The following is a 16,391-nucleotide window of genomic DNA, read 5'->3' as shown; positions in this document are numbered from 1 at the left end:
GAGCTCTGTGCCAGGGTCAGTGAGTGAAAGGGCCTGGGAGAAGGGGTGGGCAGAGACCCCAGGGAGGGGGCTGGCTGAGCTGAAACCCCCCAGAACACACTCCAGGATCAGTGACCCTGAGGTGCTGGCAGCCCCTGTAACATGCCAGCTGGAGATGCAACTTCCTCCATGTTTTGACTGGACTTGGTTGTCTCCAGAGTTCTTTCCCCTGCTGGAAATGTGCTCCTCACATTCCTTTGGTCTCTCACTCTGCTGGACTCCAGGTTGTGCCTTTCTGATTTTTGCTTTCAGCCTCAGTAAGAAGGTGTTTGGGAGCTCCTGGGTCACCCAGCACACCAGGGCATGGCTTTCCCTGGCTCCTGCTGCTCCTGTGCCCAGGCTTGAATATGGGGAGCACTGGGTCACCCTGGCTGCAATCAGTAAAGGGTCATGAATGTGCTGTGATTTGCTGGGGTAAAACTGGTGATGGCCAAAAGAGGCTGTATGATGTGCCAAAGCCAGAAGTGGGGGAGATCTCCCTCCTCTGAGCCACAGACATTGGGGTCAGTGGCCTCAGCCCTGGTGTTTCTCACCTTCCAAAGCCAGAGGCAGTGGCAGAGCCGTGGCAGGAGTGTCCCCCTGGGCCTGGCAGCCTGTCCCTGGGCTAGGGCAGTGCCAGCACCATGAGCAGCCCTGGTGGGATGGAGGTTGCTCCATGCAACCAGGGAGGAAAGAGGCAGAAAAGCTCCCAGAGCCTCTGGCAGAGGGAGGCTGAGCTCATGGGCCCTCTTGGCTTCTAGCTCCCTGCTCTGCCCATGGCAGGAAGGGAGGCTGTCTGGGAACAGCACTGGTGATGGGTGTTCAGCATGTGCTGAGCTTCCCTCAGCAGCAGCCACGTCCCCCCTGGTGCTGCTTTGCTCCTCAGTCTGCTCCTTGTGCTGAAGGTCACAGAAAGTTCCCCTGACTCCTCTTACAAGGGTTGAGGGTGCTAATCCCTCCATCTGGGCTAACTTCCAGCTCAGGTAATTCTAGTCTCTGCCCCTAAAAATTAACTTTGTAGTTTGAACTGACTCCAGGCATCTTTGTTCCCCATCCATGGACCTGCTGGGCACTGTGCTGCTGGCAGGGATCCACCATGGGGCTTGGGGTGGCTGGGAAGCAGAATGTCTTCTGCCCTGCAAATGATGGGGGTTTTTCCTCTCTCTGAGTCATGGCAAGGGTAAAAGCTACTGTTGTGCAGCTTCCCTGCCCTCTTGCACTGCTGAACTGTGCTGGGAGAATGTTAAAACTTGCCTCGAAGGGCTTGCCTGGTATTTATCAGTCTTGTACCTGTGTGGCTGTGGTTGTTGGCTCTTCCATGATCTGTAAAGAAGGGAAGAAACAAAAGCCTCATCCAAAACCCAAGGCCAAGTCTCCCTGTGTACAGGGAGTGCCACACAGGAGGGCTGAGTGGTCTGGGGCTGGATCAGCCACCTGTGCAAGGCTAGAGGAGGCTTCAGGATGCTCACCCTGCCTGGCAGGGTGGTGGTCAGTGAGGGCCTGTTCTGTGCCCTGCCTCAGTTTCCCCATCTGTGGAAGGGGGTGATGCTGCTGAGCTCAAGGAAATCCTGAGGTCATTGCTGAAGGTGTTGCTGTGGAGTCTGGGACTTGGGCTTTCTCACAGTCAGTGAGCACCAGGAGCTCTGCCTCCAGCATTGCCCTCTCCAGGTGGCATTTGCTGTGACCACAGGCAGAGGATGCTCAGAGAGCTGGACAGCAGCTGGACAACAGCTGGACAGCAGCTGGACAGCAGCATCCCATCGGGGGCACGTGGTGGGACCCCTGCTCAGCCCAGCCTGGCAGCAGGGACCTGGGCAGAGCTGCTCAGCCCCTGGCATTGCCCCTGCAGGGAATGGGGATCCCTCTGCCTGCTCCAGCCCTCCCAGCAGCAGGAAATCCACTGGAAGAGCCTCAGAGGGGAAGAACTGGGTAGGACACGCAGGCGGTTTCCCGGGAGCCTCCGGAGGGGCTGAGAGGGGGGGGAGGCCCCAGGGCCTGACCCAGATGCAGAGCAGAGCTTTAATTGAGGCTGCCAAGGGTCAGCCCGGGGTGCTGGAGCCCTCCCAGGTGCTGGAGCTGCTTCACTGGGCACTTGGAGGGGCTGAGCTCTGCCCTGCGGGCGCGGGGGTTGTGGCTCTGCCCCAGCACAGGGACCTGCTGCCCCAGCACAGGGACCTGCTGCCCCAGCAGGTTTCCAGGGGGTCTGAGTTTTGCAGCTTCATCCTCTTGTTGCTCCCTGATTGCAGTGGAGTTGCCTGGCCGGGTGGCAGGGACCTGCCAGCTCCCTCACTGCTGCTGCTCCATCCTGCCAGCCCAGCTGTCCAAGGGGCTTCAGGACAGCAAAACCCGTTGCCCTCCCTTCCAGCTCGTCCCACAGCAGAGGTGCTTCCCCATCACCACTTGCCTCTGCTGGGCAGTGTGGTGGGACAGCAGGTCACTTCTCTGGGCACCACTGGCATCACCAGCAGCTTCTGGCAGCAGCTGAGAGAAGCCATGGGCTTGGATTTTCCCTCGGGAGCCTCCAGCCTTCCCAAAGCTCCTCATGTCCTAATGTACCTCTGGGTGCCTTTGTACACGAGCTCTGTGCTGCTGCAGCACTCGGGTTTTAAAGCATTTAGTTTTGAACAACACAAGCATCTCTTCAGCAGGTGCTTCTGCTTCCTTGGCTCTGACCCCAGGGCAGTGCCCCCAGCCCCACTCTCACTCAGAAGCTGCCTGGGCTGGGTCATGTTGTAGCCCTGGGAAGGTAGATGGAAAAGGCATCAGGGTGGTGATCACAGTGGTGAGGAAGGAATTTGGGTGTGTTTCCTCTGGAGTAAATCTGGCTTTAAATTATAAGCAACTCTGGGTTTTATTGAAGCCCTGAAAGCAGCACTTGGCTTTGTTGGCTAAATCCAGCAGCACTATAAGGGCTGGTGTGAGCCCACCCCTCGGTGAAGGAACCCAAGCCTGGGTGACCTGCTCAGCCCTGGCTGCTCCCAGGGGCTTTTCTGCCCATCACCCACCTGAGGCATCCAGGGCTGAGTAGGGTGGAGGAGTCTGGACCCAGACTGGAGCCCACTGGTTGTTCTGGCCTGGGTCCTTCTTCTCCCCTCCATCTCTTGGAGCTTCTGCTGAATATTCCATGGGCACCTTTGTGGTCAAGCTTGGTTGCTGGAAGCCAGTTGCTCCTGGAATCTCACATTTTATCTAACAATTCACAGTATAAAGCCAGCTTGATCAGACCAGTGACTCTTGCACCCTCAGGTGAGCCTGCTCTTGTGGGAGTGAGTCTGTCTGTCTGTCTGTCTGAGTGGGCTGTGCTCTGCAGCTGCTGGGATTGCCCAGCATCCCTGGATCCTCAGGTGGCTCAGCCCAATGTGGGGAATAAGTTCAGGAGCCTGTTGGCTTCCCAAGGATGCATCAGCAAAGAGAACCCCATGAAGCTCTGTCCTGCCTGATTAAGCTTGGCATTGGATGGAGGGAACACATAAGGATGGGGCTTGGAAGGACAGAGCCCTGGACACTGACAGCCCTGCTGCCCCTGCTCTGGCCTGGGGAGGCACTTGTCACACCCCTGACTTGGGAGTGGAGCCCTGAGATGGTCCCACTCCTGCCTTGCCCAACCTTTCCCAGTCCCCTTCCAAGCCATTGGGTCCCCAGAGCCATACAAAGGATTCCTGTGGGATCCTGGGGCTGAGGAAAAGGGAGACCCAGGCAGACCAGTGGTGGGCAGAGCCAGGGCCAAGAGGCATGTCCCTTGCTGGGAACCCTGGCTTTCCCAAGGGGAAGGGGCTGGGAGGGAGCTCTAAGGAGTGATTAATGGCCTCAGCCATGACCTGGCCTTGGGTCAAAGGGGCCCAATTATTTCCTGGTGATGTTCCTGCTGGAGAGGTGAGAAGCCAACAGGGCAGCTATGGGCCCACCTGGCTTTGGAGCAAAGCAAGGGCAGGGATGGTGGGGAAGCCCTGCAGCCCTGATCATGCTCTCCACAGAAGGACTTTCAGGCAGGAGCCTGTGGGTCATCCCAGCATTGCTGACTCAGGCAGGGTGTCCCCTCCCGGCACGGATTTCCGGGAATGCTGTCCTTAATGTCTCCTGCTTGGCAAATCATAGCCATCTATGCTTAGGGGGAAAATTGGATTTGCCTTGTAATCTAATCAGTGTTAAATAACAGTAATTCTAACTCTGAGAAGCTGTGCTTGAAGTGCTGTTGGTCCCTGGGGATCGTTGGAGTTATTTAATCTGGTGAAATCACCATTACTGAGTGACGAGGGTGCACCAGGGGGATGTCTTTACTGGGAAGGGAAGCAATGGTTAAATAACTGGCAATCAGGGCCAAGTGGAGGTAAATGTGCAGAGTGCAGTAACTTGGAAGATTCACCTGGTTGGGACCCAGCTCTTTGTGCATCTTTCTGATGGTGACTGTCAGTGCTCAAGACGTGGTGGTGGTGAGCATGGGGACACCTCCCTGGGCAGGCTGGACCACACTGATGCCACCTCTTCCCTATATCTGGCCCAAGCAGGAATAATGATTTTTAACCTTTCTCAATATTCCATCCTGCATCCTGCCTTAGAGTCATCAAACTGTTTTGGTTGGAAAAGACCTCTAAGATCTCAAAGTCCCAACTATTCCCTCAGCACTGCCCAGGCCACCACTGAACCATGACCCTCAGCACCACATCTACGTGGCATTTCAGTCCCTCCAGGGATGGTGACAACCCTTGCAGGGAAGAAAAGTTTCCTCCCATCCTATCTCATCCAATCCAGCCTTGCTGTGCAACTTCCAGCAGGTTGCTCTTTCCGTTGGCTCACCCAGTGGTTGTTCTGGCTGGGTTTTCTGCTGGTGTTTCCCCCAAACCTGTGGTACTGTTTTCCCTCACCTTCTTTTCAGGGGATAGGACATGGTCTGGTTGCCATTTCTGTGCTGGCTTTGCAGCAGTTTCTGAGCTCCCAGTCCAGGCTCTGGAGCAAGCTGAGCTGTACCAGGGCTGTCACCTTCCTGCACCCTCAGTATTCCAGGATATTGGAATTACCTCAGCAGCAGGCAGGACTCTGCTGCTGCCAAGCACCAGCACAGCTGTATCCCGGGCTCTAGTTTCCCATTATTATTTCTTTAATAAGACTGATACTTACTGTACATTGCTCATTTGCTGCTAAAATTGGAGCCATTAGTGCAATGAGTGGCAATTACCTCCAGAGTGGGGTGTTGTGGGAACCCTGGGACTCCCTGAAGGAGGAGGTGGAAACCTGCCTGTCAGGACCCAACACCTGCTACCAGAGTGGCTTTGCAGGAACAGCTGGGATGGTTGTCAGGGCACCCAGCATCCTCCCAAGGGATGATTGCACCCATAGGTGCTGGGAGAGGATGCATCTGGCTTGATGTCTGTGGATGATGGGGAGGAAGAGGACTTGAGGCTCCACACATGCTGCTCAGTTATCCTGGGACAGCAGCCTGTCCCCAGGGAGTGGCTTCTCCCCTGGAAAACAATGTCCATGCTGGAGAAGAAATTTTTAAAAGGAACATGTCTGGGAATTTAATCCTATGAAGTGCTCCTAAAATCAGGTCTGTGCTGCAGAGCAGCCTGCCAGGGGCTTTCTGGAGGAGCAGATGCAGCAGGAGCAGTGAGGATTCAGCGCAGAGAGATGGGGCAAAGGAGGGATTTCTGGAGCAGTAAGGGCACGATGTGGCAGCAGGACCCAGGCAGACCAGTGGTGGGCAGAGCCAGGGCCAAGAGGCATGTCCCTTGCTGGGAACCCTGGCTTTCCCAAGGGGAAGGGGCTGGGAGGGAGCTCTAAGGAGTGATTAATGGCCTCAGCCATGACCTGGCCTTGGGTCAAAGGGGCCCAATTATTTCCTGGTGATGTTCCTGCTGGAGAGGTGAGAAGCCAACAGGGCAGCTATGGGCCCACCTGGCTTTGGAGCAAAGCAAGGGCAGGGATGGTGGGGAAGCCCTGCAGCCCTGATCATGCTCTCCACAGAAGGACTTTCAGGCAGGAGCCTGTGGGTCATCCCAGCATTGCTGACTCAGGCAGGGTGTCCCCTCCCGGCACGGATTTCCGGGAATGCTGTCCTTAATGTCTCCTGCTTGGCAAATCATAGCCATCTATGCTTAGGGGGAAAATTGGATTTGCCTTGTAATCTAATCAGTGTTAAATAACAGTAATTCTAACTCTGAGAAGCTGTGCTTGAAGTGCTGTTGGTCCCTGGGGATCGTTGGAGTTATTTAATCTGGTGAAATCACCATTACTGAGTGACGAGGGTGCACCAGGGGGATGTCTTTACTGGGAAGGGAAGCAATGGTTAAATAACTGGCAATCAGGGCCAAGTGGAGGTAAATGTGCAGAGTGCAGTGACTTGGAAGATTCACCTGGTTGGGACCCAGCTCTTTGTGCATCTTTCTGATGGTGACTGTCAGTGCTCAAGACGTGGTGGTGGTGAGCATGGGGACACCTCCCTGGGCAGGCTGGACCACACTGATGCCACCTCTTCCCTATATCTGGCCCAAGCAGGAATAATGATTTTTAACCTTTCTCAATATTCCATCCTGCATCCTGCCTTAGAGTCATCAAACTGTTTTGGTTGGAAAAGACCTCTAAGATCTCAAAGTCCCAACTATTCCCTCAGCACTGCCCAGGCCACCACTGAACCATGACCCTCAGCACCACATCTACGTGGCATTTCAGTCCCTCCAGGGATGGTGACAACCCTTGCAGGGAAGAAAAGTTTCCTCCCATCCTATCTCATCCAATCCAGCCTTGCTGTGCAACTTCCAGCAGGTTGCTCTTTCCGTTGGCTCACCCAGTGGTTGTTCTGGCTGGGTTTTCTGCTGGTGTTTCCCCCAAACCTGTGGTACTGTTTTCCCTCACCTTCTTTTCAGGGGATAGGACATGGTCTGGTTGCCATTTCTGTGCTGGCTTTGCAGCAGTTTCTGAGCTCCCAGTCCAGGCTCTGGAGCAAGCTGAGCTGTACCAGGGCTGTCACCTTCCTGCACCCTCAGTATTCCAGGATATTGGAATTACCTCAGCAGCAGGCAGGACTCTGCTGCTGCCAAGCACCAGCACAGCTGTATCCCGGGCTCTAGTTTCCCATTATTATTTCTTTAATAAGACTGATACTTACTGTACATTGCTCATTTGCTGCTAAAATTGGAGCCATTAGTGCAATGAGTGGCAATTACCTCCAGAGTGGGGTGTTGTGGGAACCCTGGGACTCCCTGAAGGAGGAGGTGGAAACCTGCCTGTCAGGACCCAACACCTGCTACCAGAGTGGCTTTGCAGGAACAGCTGGGATGGTTGTCAGGGCACCCAGCATCCTCCCAAGGGATGATTGCACCCATAGGTGCTGGGAGAGGATGCATCTGGCTTGATGTCTGTGGATGATGGGGAGGAAGAGGACTTGAGGCTCCACACATGCTGCTCAGTTATCCTGGGACAGCAGCCTGTCCCCAGGGAGTGGCTTCTCCCCTGGAAAACAATCTCCGTGCTGGAGAAGAAATTTTTAAAAGGAACATGTCTGGGAATGTAATCCTATGAAGTGCTCCTAAAATCAGGTCTGTGCTGCAGAGCAGCCTGCCAGGGGCTTTCTGGAGGAGCAGATGCAGCAGGAGCAGTGAGGATTCAGCGCAGAGAGATGGGGCAAAGGAGGGATTTCTGGAGCAGTAAGGGCACGATGTGGCAGCAGGCAGGGCCAAGAGCCCTGCCCTGGGTCCCCAGGGGCAGCACCGGCTGCCAGGGCAGAGGAGCCACGACACTGGGCACAGAGTGGGAGCACAGCCCAGCCCCGGGTGCTAATGAGGGGCTCTGGGAGCCACTGTTGGAGGGGATGGTCCCCACAGGCAGCTCCTCAGCCCCAGCCGGGATGTCTGTGCTCATTATGCACGTCCCTTTCACGCCGCCTTCATTATTCGCCTGCTATCTCGTGTCATTAAGATATCAAGTTCATTTAGGTACATCCACATTGGCAGTTTAATTATGTCTGGGTACTACTCTGTATTTTATTCATGGACTATCTGGGGGCGGTTGTCAAACACAAGCCCAGGAGATAAAGGTTGGGTGGCTGCAGAATGCTAATGTCCTGCTGGTTCCCTTTTGACAAATACACATGCCAGTTATTACCAAACTGATTATTTCATTCATTAACACCACATACATCAGCTCCCTTCACCCACTATTATTGTATACATTCATCTTTTCATAAACAATTACCTGACAAGGTTGGGATAGGCAAGTAGTGAGGAATTAATGTTCTGATGGGAAGTTCCTGACATGGGTTAGTAACAAGGTGGGGGGGGTGGGGTGTGGAATGCCCCGTTAGTGTGATCGCTTCATTAATCAAATTAGGGACAATAGCATGACACATGTGTGCCATGTTTCCCAACAATACCCAGACCCTTTTTCATTGTCTTGGGGGCTCAGACAATGGGATCCAGTTTGCAGTGATGGGGGGGATGAAAGGAAAGCCAGGGGACCTGGCTGGAAAGCTTGGGAAGCCTTGATGGCAGCCAGAGCACCGTGTGTGTTTCTCATCTGCCCATTATTGTTGTTGTTGCTCTTGTCGTGAGGAGCAGTTGCATGAGAACAGGTTCTTTCTTTATTCTTTGTGCCTTTTACTTCCAGCTTCCTCATATTGCTTTAACCCTCCACGATGGCATTAGCAGTGGTGATGGGGATGATTAAACCCCATGAACTTGAGGCCATCTGGGGAAACAAACCCCCCAGCTAGAAGGCCAGTGATGGAGGAAAAAAAGTGTAGGGAGACTCAAACAGTGAAGAATGACCAAAGTCATGAAATAAATGATCCTGCAGCTTTCTTAGCAGTAGTGGTGAAACCTACTGGAGATGCCAAGTGATGCTGTAGGTCACTCTCACAGTCTGCATCATCTTCCAGGATATTATGTCCAGCATGAACCTTTGTGGAAGGGACAAGGCCTCTCTGCCTTTTCCCTTGGTTTCCCACAGCCCACATGGTTTCACTGTGGTGTTGGTCCCTTCTTTATTTCTTTACATACATTGTACCCTTGACTGTGTCCAGCAGCAGCAGCCTGGCTCCCTCTGCTCAGAGCAGGAGCATCTGCAGGAGGTCACCAGTGCAGCCAGCACCAATTCAGCTTTTCACTCCAACAGACACACTCAGAAGGTAGTGCTTCAGGGCTCACACTTCTGCACTACTGCAGCACAGGATTTGCAAGGTAAATAAAGGATCTGGGTGAGATTTGAGTGCCTTACTCCCTTAGGCCTTTTTGAAAAAAGCCCCCTCTGGAATAACTAAGAAGTTTTCACCAAGCTTCTGTGGAAGCTTTAATCCTCCTTGCTAGTGCCTTGACAGCAAGGAGCTGTCCTTGAGGCTTACCCATCACACTTCAAAATCTTCATCTCCAGGGGTCCTCTCTGGGCTTTCACAGAATCACAGAATGTCAGGGGTTGGAAGGGACCTCTGAAGATCATTGAGTCCAACCCCCTGCCAGAGCAGGACCAAAACCAGGGCAGGTCACTCAGAAAGGCATCCAGACAGGTCTGGAAAGTCTCCAGAGAAGGAGCCTCCACAGCCTCTCAGGGCAGCCTGTCCCAGGGCTCTGTCACCCTCACAGGGAAGAAGTTCTTCCTCATGTTGAGCTGGAACTTCCTGGGCTCCAGTTTGAATCCATTGCCCCTCGTCCTGTCCCAGGGCACCAGTGACAAGAGCTTGTCCCTGCCTTCTTGCCCCCCAACCTCATGTATTTATAGACAAAGTGGCTTTAGAGCAGATGTCTCTCTGCTTCTTGGGGCTCCCAAGACACAGAATCACTTCTCCAAGCCTGCCATGGCTCTCCACATTGGGATGGAAAGCTAGAGGGTCCCAGCGGTGCTGCTGCCTCACAAGTTGAGACCCCACAGCCTAACCATGGGGCAGTGCCTGGCTGCTGTGGGGTGATGCTGGGCCCTGGTGTCAGCACAGGCTTTGAAATCCCTGCTGCTGTTGGGTGTCCACATGGACACAGCCTGTTCATTCTGCATTTTCCTACACTTTTCCCAGGTGAGCACAATGAAGGAGGGAGCACAGCCAGGCTGGGTTTTCTCCTCTTGGTGGGTGTTGAGGGGGAAGGAGGGCTGGTCTTGCTCAGCAGGGCAGCCAGGGCAAGCAAGAGGCTGGGGTTATCTCCAGGAGCTGCTCTGAAACCCCCAGCCCATCCCAGTTGGATGCTGAGTGAAAAAGATGAGGGTTTATTGACCTGCATCCAAATAGCTCAGGTTGACGTATGAAGCTGGGGTCACTCATTTTTGTTCCCCATCCATTCATAGTCAAGAGAGCATTTTTCTTTCTGGTTTTGGTTTTTGTTTAGTTTTGTTATTCTGTTTTTTTAACATGAGTGAGCTGGGTTTCTTCTTGGAAACCTCAGTGTCCCACTAATGGCCAAGGAGCAGCCACCATGGCCCCTGTGCAGCCACGGGGAGGTGAGGGTGGTGCCACCCCAGGGACAGCCAGCCCTGGGCTGGGTGTTCAACTGACTCATGAAACTGGGAGTTGCTATGAACAAAAACATCCTGAAACAGGTCAGATGACGGGGTTGGATCCGGGGTCAGACAGTGGTGCATTCCCTGGAAGGAGGGAATAGCTGAGCAGGGAGCAGAGCCCTTGATGCACAGTTGTCACTGCTTGACTCTGGATCCCCAACAAGGTGCTCAATCCCCTTCCCCTCCCACCCAGGTAGGGAAGGAGAGAGAGAATGAGGAGAGAGACTCTCTGGAGTGAAAGCTGAACTAGACAGCTTTAATTAAACACTAATGAGAAAAGAAAATATGTGCAATTATATACAAATGTGTTCAGGAATGTGCAAACCCCTCTTGCCTCCCCCCAGCCCCAGCAGCTCCCCCAGCATCTCCTGAGCTGTGACAGCCCCAAAATGTCCCAGAGCTGCTGGAGAGAGGGCAGAGCAGGCAGGAGCTGAGGGGGGAGGGATGAGGGGCAGGGATGCACAGGCCTGGGGATCAATGGGGATGGATGGATGGATGGATGGATGGATGGATGGATGGATGGATGGATGGATGGATGGAGTCCTCCCCGGGTACTGGCTATGGATAGAAGAGAAGGAAGGGGAAGAAGCAGGAAGGAAGTTGTCTTCTGTGACCTCTGACCTTCCTCTGGGCTTATGTAGATACATGGAATGGAATATCTCTGGCCAGTTTTGCTTTCTGTCTAACTCAGCCTCCTATGGGGGGTCAGAGAGCTCCTGGCAGAGCCTGAGCCAGCAGAGCAAAGACGTGACCTTGGAGTCCCAGCAATAACATAAACATTCCAGCTTTTGTTATCAGTCCTAGCTCGAACACTTTGTTACTAGTTAAAAGAAAGCTTACTGAAGGAAAAAAATCAGGAAAAGTGGCTTCAACCTGGCTCAAAGCAGGCCAATGACCTTGTGAGCTGTGGCTAAACCCCCTTGATAGACAGTGGGGCTGGAGGAGGCCGGGCTGTGATTGCCCCATGCAAGTTCTCTGGTGCTTCTGCCTTGCCCAGAACTTGCAAATGAAGTTAACAGGCATCTTTTGAAGCTTTCTATTTTCTGGAGACTCTTATCCTCTTTGCACTTGACTTCTTTGCCCCAGGAATGAAAGTAAGGAGCCCTTTTCTGGCCATTAAAGTTTCATTTAGCAAAAGGACAGGGAGTTGGCACGGGAAGGATGAAGAATGGCTGGGAGGGTGAACTTGTGCAGCTCCATATATTTTAGATCACAGCCTGAGGTCAGGCTCTTTTTTATAACACAGATAGAGGAATTTTTTTGGCCTTGCAGCAGGAGGAAATGTGTAGTGATAAATAAAGCAGTCACTTCTGAGTGTAATTTAAGAAATAACCTCTGCTCTCAAAAAGGGGGGTGGGCAGGGTCCTTTGGGGTGTCTGAGGCTCTTTCATAAAACTCTCCATTGATGGGTGTGAACATAAATACACAGGGAGCATCTCCAGCAGCACAGGGCATGTCACAGTGTTTTCCAAAACTTAATGATTGCTGTTGAATTCTTTAGGACTCCACAACAATATGTTGGAGGACAGAGCCTTTTATCTCTGCAGAGAAGAGAGCAAGCCCTGCTCCCTGCTCCCAACAAGCCCTGGCAGTCAGTCCATCAGCCTGCAGGGATCTGGGGGTATCTACCTCCCACAACATGGCCATGTGGCCCGGGGTGGGCTCAGCCTGCTGCATCCCTGCTAATTTCCAATATTATTTCCCTATTTTCCACTTCTACTGCTTTAATTCAGCTGCTTTACTTCCTGCACTCTCTTGGTCCTGGTTTTTGGTGTCTGAGATCTGGCAGGATTTCTCTTCTTTCAGAAGGAAGGAGCATGGAGGAACACCTTTTTTTTTTTCCCTGTAGTCACCTCCATTCAGTGGTTTCCTGTGTATTTCCAATTTCCAGATGATATTTTGTTCCCCTTCTGGTTACCTGCAGCTTCTCAACCACCACCCCTCTCTTCTGCTCCCATCCCTGCCCTACCTTCTCTCCCATCCTTCCCTTCTTCCATGGGAAGAACTCCTGTGTTACTGCTGGGGTCAAGGTTCTCCTGTGTTTGTGCCTGAGAAAAATGAGACAGACATGGAAAACAAACAAATCACATTATCTATTGCAGGCAATAATGTAGCTCCTAGGGGAGAGAGATAATATAGTGAGAGACAAAGCAACAATAGACTTCTCTGGTCTGAGTGCTCACTGGGTTGTGGCTCTTCAGGAATTACCTTCGCTTCCTCTGCCTTGGAGCTGATCAGGGAGCAGGAGCTGAGCAGGGATCAGGATGTGGAGGGGGCTGGGCTGGGGATGCACATCCTTGCATTTGGGAGCCCTTGTCACACATATTTGCTCCTGGGGAGAGGCTCTTGCCTCTTGCAGCACAAGGGAGGAGGGTTATTTGGAAGCTGGGTGGGATTTTGGTGGTTTGGGAACATGGTGTCTGAGTGACTTGGTTTGTTGTAGGGGTGGGGGCTGTTTGGTGTGGGAGGGAAGCAGAGGAGATGCCCTGAGTTTTGGCTGCAGGAAGAAGCATCAGGATGAAACCTCTGGTGTTAAGGGTGAAGAGCTTCCCCTTGCAGCAGCCCTGGGGCTCGGGGTGCCCGTGGGACAGGGCGGGCTGAGCCCCCAGGTTTGCAGGGGCTGAGCAGGAGCTGCAGGGCAGGAGGGGGGTGGTGGGGATGGTTTTCCTCACCAGCCCGGGCAGCAGGAGCTTCCAAACCACTGCCAGCTTTTTGAAGACTCCCAGCTGGGATGCTCTCCTGGGTGCTTAAAGTTCCCTCTACAGAGGCAGCTGATGCTTTGAGATGTGCTTCAGACTCTTCTCCTTTCCCTCTTCTTTCTTCCCTTCCTCCCTATCTTCTTTTTCCTTCTTTCCTTCTCCTCCCTTCTTTCTTTTTTCTCTTCTCAACCTCCTTCCTTTCTTCTTTTAATCCTTTTGTTCTTTCTTTTCCTCTTTTATTTCTTCTGCTTTCCTTCTATTTCCTTCTCTCTTCTGCTTTTCCTTGCTGTCTCTCTTGTCTGTCTGTCTTTCTGCCTTTCTTAGACCTCAGCAAATTCCAGGAAGGCATCAGTTGTCTTTAACACCCAAAGGAAAAATCGAAGGGAAGGGTTCAATTACTGGCATGAAAAATGAGTCTCCTAACCCAGGTCTATCCATTTGCTAGTTGTGCTTGTTTTAAAACTGAATTATAGAGACTGCACATTTTTTTTCTGGAGACAAATGCATTAATTTTTCTCAAAACAGACAAGTGGGAAGCAGAGGGAAAATAAGATAATAAGAGTTTCCACAGTGATTTATATGCCTTTGTGAAAAATAATGGTGGCAGACGGCAGCAAACACAGCAGCCCATGGGGGAAGGGGCAGGGGGGCAGCAGGGTTGGCTGCCAGGAAAACTGCCACAAGTCCAAGTAAGATTGTTGGGTTTAGATGATATAAGATCACTTTCTGTCTCTGGCTGGCTTGAAAAATCCCTCTTTATGTATATACACACACATAAAATACACGCCATACGATGCACTTAAAATCAGTCTGGGCTAGACTGTTTATACAGGAAAGGATTATGTTTCTTGTCGACCTCCCTCCACATCTCCTCCTTCTGCTGAAGGATAAACTGGGACCTTTAGAAAACAAAGTGGTAGCTACAATTTTTAACAGATTTGCTCATGCATATATTTATATAGGGCAGGCAAGCCCTTCCCCAGGGCTGGCTGCCTGCTCTCTCCAGCAAAAACCAGGGGGGGGTTGAGTTTATTTTTGTTTTTATCTGTTCACTTTGGTTTGATTTATATGCTAAAAGAGATATTTATGATAGTGCATAGTAAATTGGGTTTCTTTATTGCTCATGAGAGCTGTTTTCCAAAATGGGACTATTTAAATAGTGCTCTGATTGCAGGGTATTTCCAATCTTAATGTAGGGAATAAAAAAAAAAAAGTGCACTGAATCTTATTTTTTTCCTAAAACTACAACCTGTTTTGAAATCAGATGGAATGGGTGACTTTGAGTTGAGATGATGTGGCACTCAGCAGCTCCCAGGAAATCATCTTCTTGGAGCAAGGAAAGGCTTCTGGTGGGAACTGAAGGCTCTAGAAGGGTTTGAGGTAGTTTTGTGGTTTGTTCACTGGTGGGAAACATATCTGGGAGGCCAAAGGCCACCAGGGCTGTGGTACCTACACTGATGGTTCCCTCCAATTACTTAGAAGAATGATTCAATGAATTTATTCCCTGTTGGTTTCCCAGAAGAAAATCCTGTGGTGTTCAGATGGATGCGCGAGGCTGGAAATGCTGCTTTAAAGCAAAACCTAAAGCTGTTCCAGGGCAGATGGTTAATTGTGTGGTTCAATTTATTTGCCTAATGCAAATGACTTCCCATTTGCCCAGAGTGCTGGGGGAACTGGATTGCTGTTTGTTTTGCTGAAAACTGAGCTGAGATTTGGCTGCACCTTCTGCAACGAGAAGGCTTTGGGGTGGGCAGAGGAGATCACCAGGGCTGGTGGAGGGGAGAAACATCAGGTCCCACAGAGGAGGGCTGAGATGGGAATAAGCTGCCAACACCACTATTGGTTTGCAGGATTGAACCTCCCACCTTCATGGCTCCAGACCCAGGAGAGTGCTTTAGTGGGTGGCACTTCTATCCCAAAAACCAGGCACCAGCATGTTGATGTGGCTCTGGGACCCTTGGTCCCCTCCAGCCTAGGACCAGGAGGGTGTTTCAGGGGGTTCCCAACTTCCCCAATGAGCCTAATTGAAGGCTAAAGAGAATTTTCACAGATTCATGGCTTTTCAAAAGGGAAATTTGCATATTAATAAGAAGCTATTCAGACCGATTGGCTTAATGTGTTTGGGGTAAGTATAATTAAATGTCAAGGGAAATATATCATGAAGTAATGAAGCTGAAGCTAATTTATCAAAAAATGGGTCCTAGAGAGGGAGACAGTTCCAATAATAAACAGTTCTTTAACCTTCCTCTTTAAGGTGATTTGCTTAGTCAGGGCTGAAATGTGCAGTGTTGGAGACCCTCGAGTGAGAGAGATGTGAGGTGGTTGTTGGGTTGGGGGTGAAGGTTTTCCCATGATCTCAGTACAAACCCCTCTGGCCTGGAACCCCAAGCTCAAGGGGGTTCACCAGGTGGAGGTTGAGGATGGTGCAGTTCTGGGTCCCCTGAGGCCCCCAGCAGTGCCTGGAAGATTGTCTGGGGGGATGTGAGGTGCCCTTAGGGAAGAACAGGCTCGAGGCTTCATTATATCAGAAGCTGGGTCACTTATGTCCTTTTTTTCCCCTCATCCCTCAGTCTTTTTACTCTGTAAGCTTTTCAGAGCACGAGCCATCTCCTGCTCTGGTCATCTATTAGCTGGGGATAAAGATCAGCCCATACAGGCACAGCTTGAATCTGAAGAACAAAATGCAGCACACCTGCAGAATTGTGATGCAGGTGCCAAAACTGGGCATTTTTAACATCAGAAGTGAGAAGGGTGAGGCCCAGACCTGTCCATATGTGGTTCTTCTGCATCCTTCCATGTGCTGGGGAGAGGCTCTGAGCTCCTTCCCCACAGCACAGCCAGGCAGTGGGTAAATGTGCCCAGGTTTTTCAGCAAACCTCTGCCCTGGGGGAGTGCTGGGTTCCTTGGATTCATCTGCTGGCAAAGGACAGGGACTCTGCTGCCTCCAGCAGTGACCTCCCCCTGGGCACCGTGGGACTGGGGGCTCTTATTTGCTCTTTGTGCTCTGGCAGGGTGGGAGGCTGTGAGAGGTTTGTGCCCCTTGTCTCAGCTGGAAAATCCTCCTGTGGCATAATATGGCAGAGAGGGTAATCAGCAGGTTGTAGAGTAACAGAGGCATCTGTAGAGGAGAGCAGAACTTGTGCCCGTTTTCATGAAGAGGCACCACAGCTACAATAAAATATGGCCCCAAAAAGCCAACAG

This window comes from Chaetura pelagica, unplaced genomic scaffold (genome assembly GCF_000747805.2).
Source record: "Chaetura pelagica isolate M959 unplaced genomic scaffold, ChaPel_1.0 scaffold471, whole genome shotgun sequence".
In the NCBI taxonomy this organism is placed as follows: Eukaryota; Metazoa; Chordata; class Aves; order Apodiformes; family Apodidae; genus Chaetura; species Chaetura pelagica.
Note: the sequence above shows the minus strand (reverse complement) of the source record.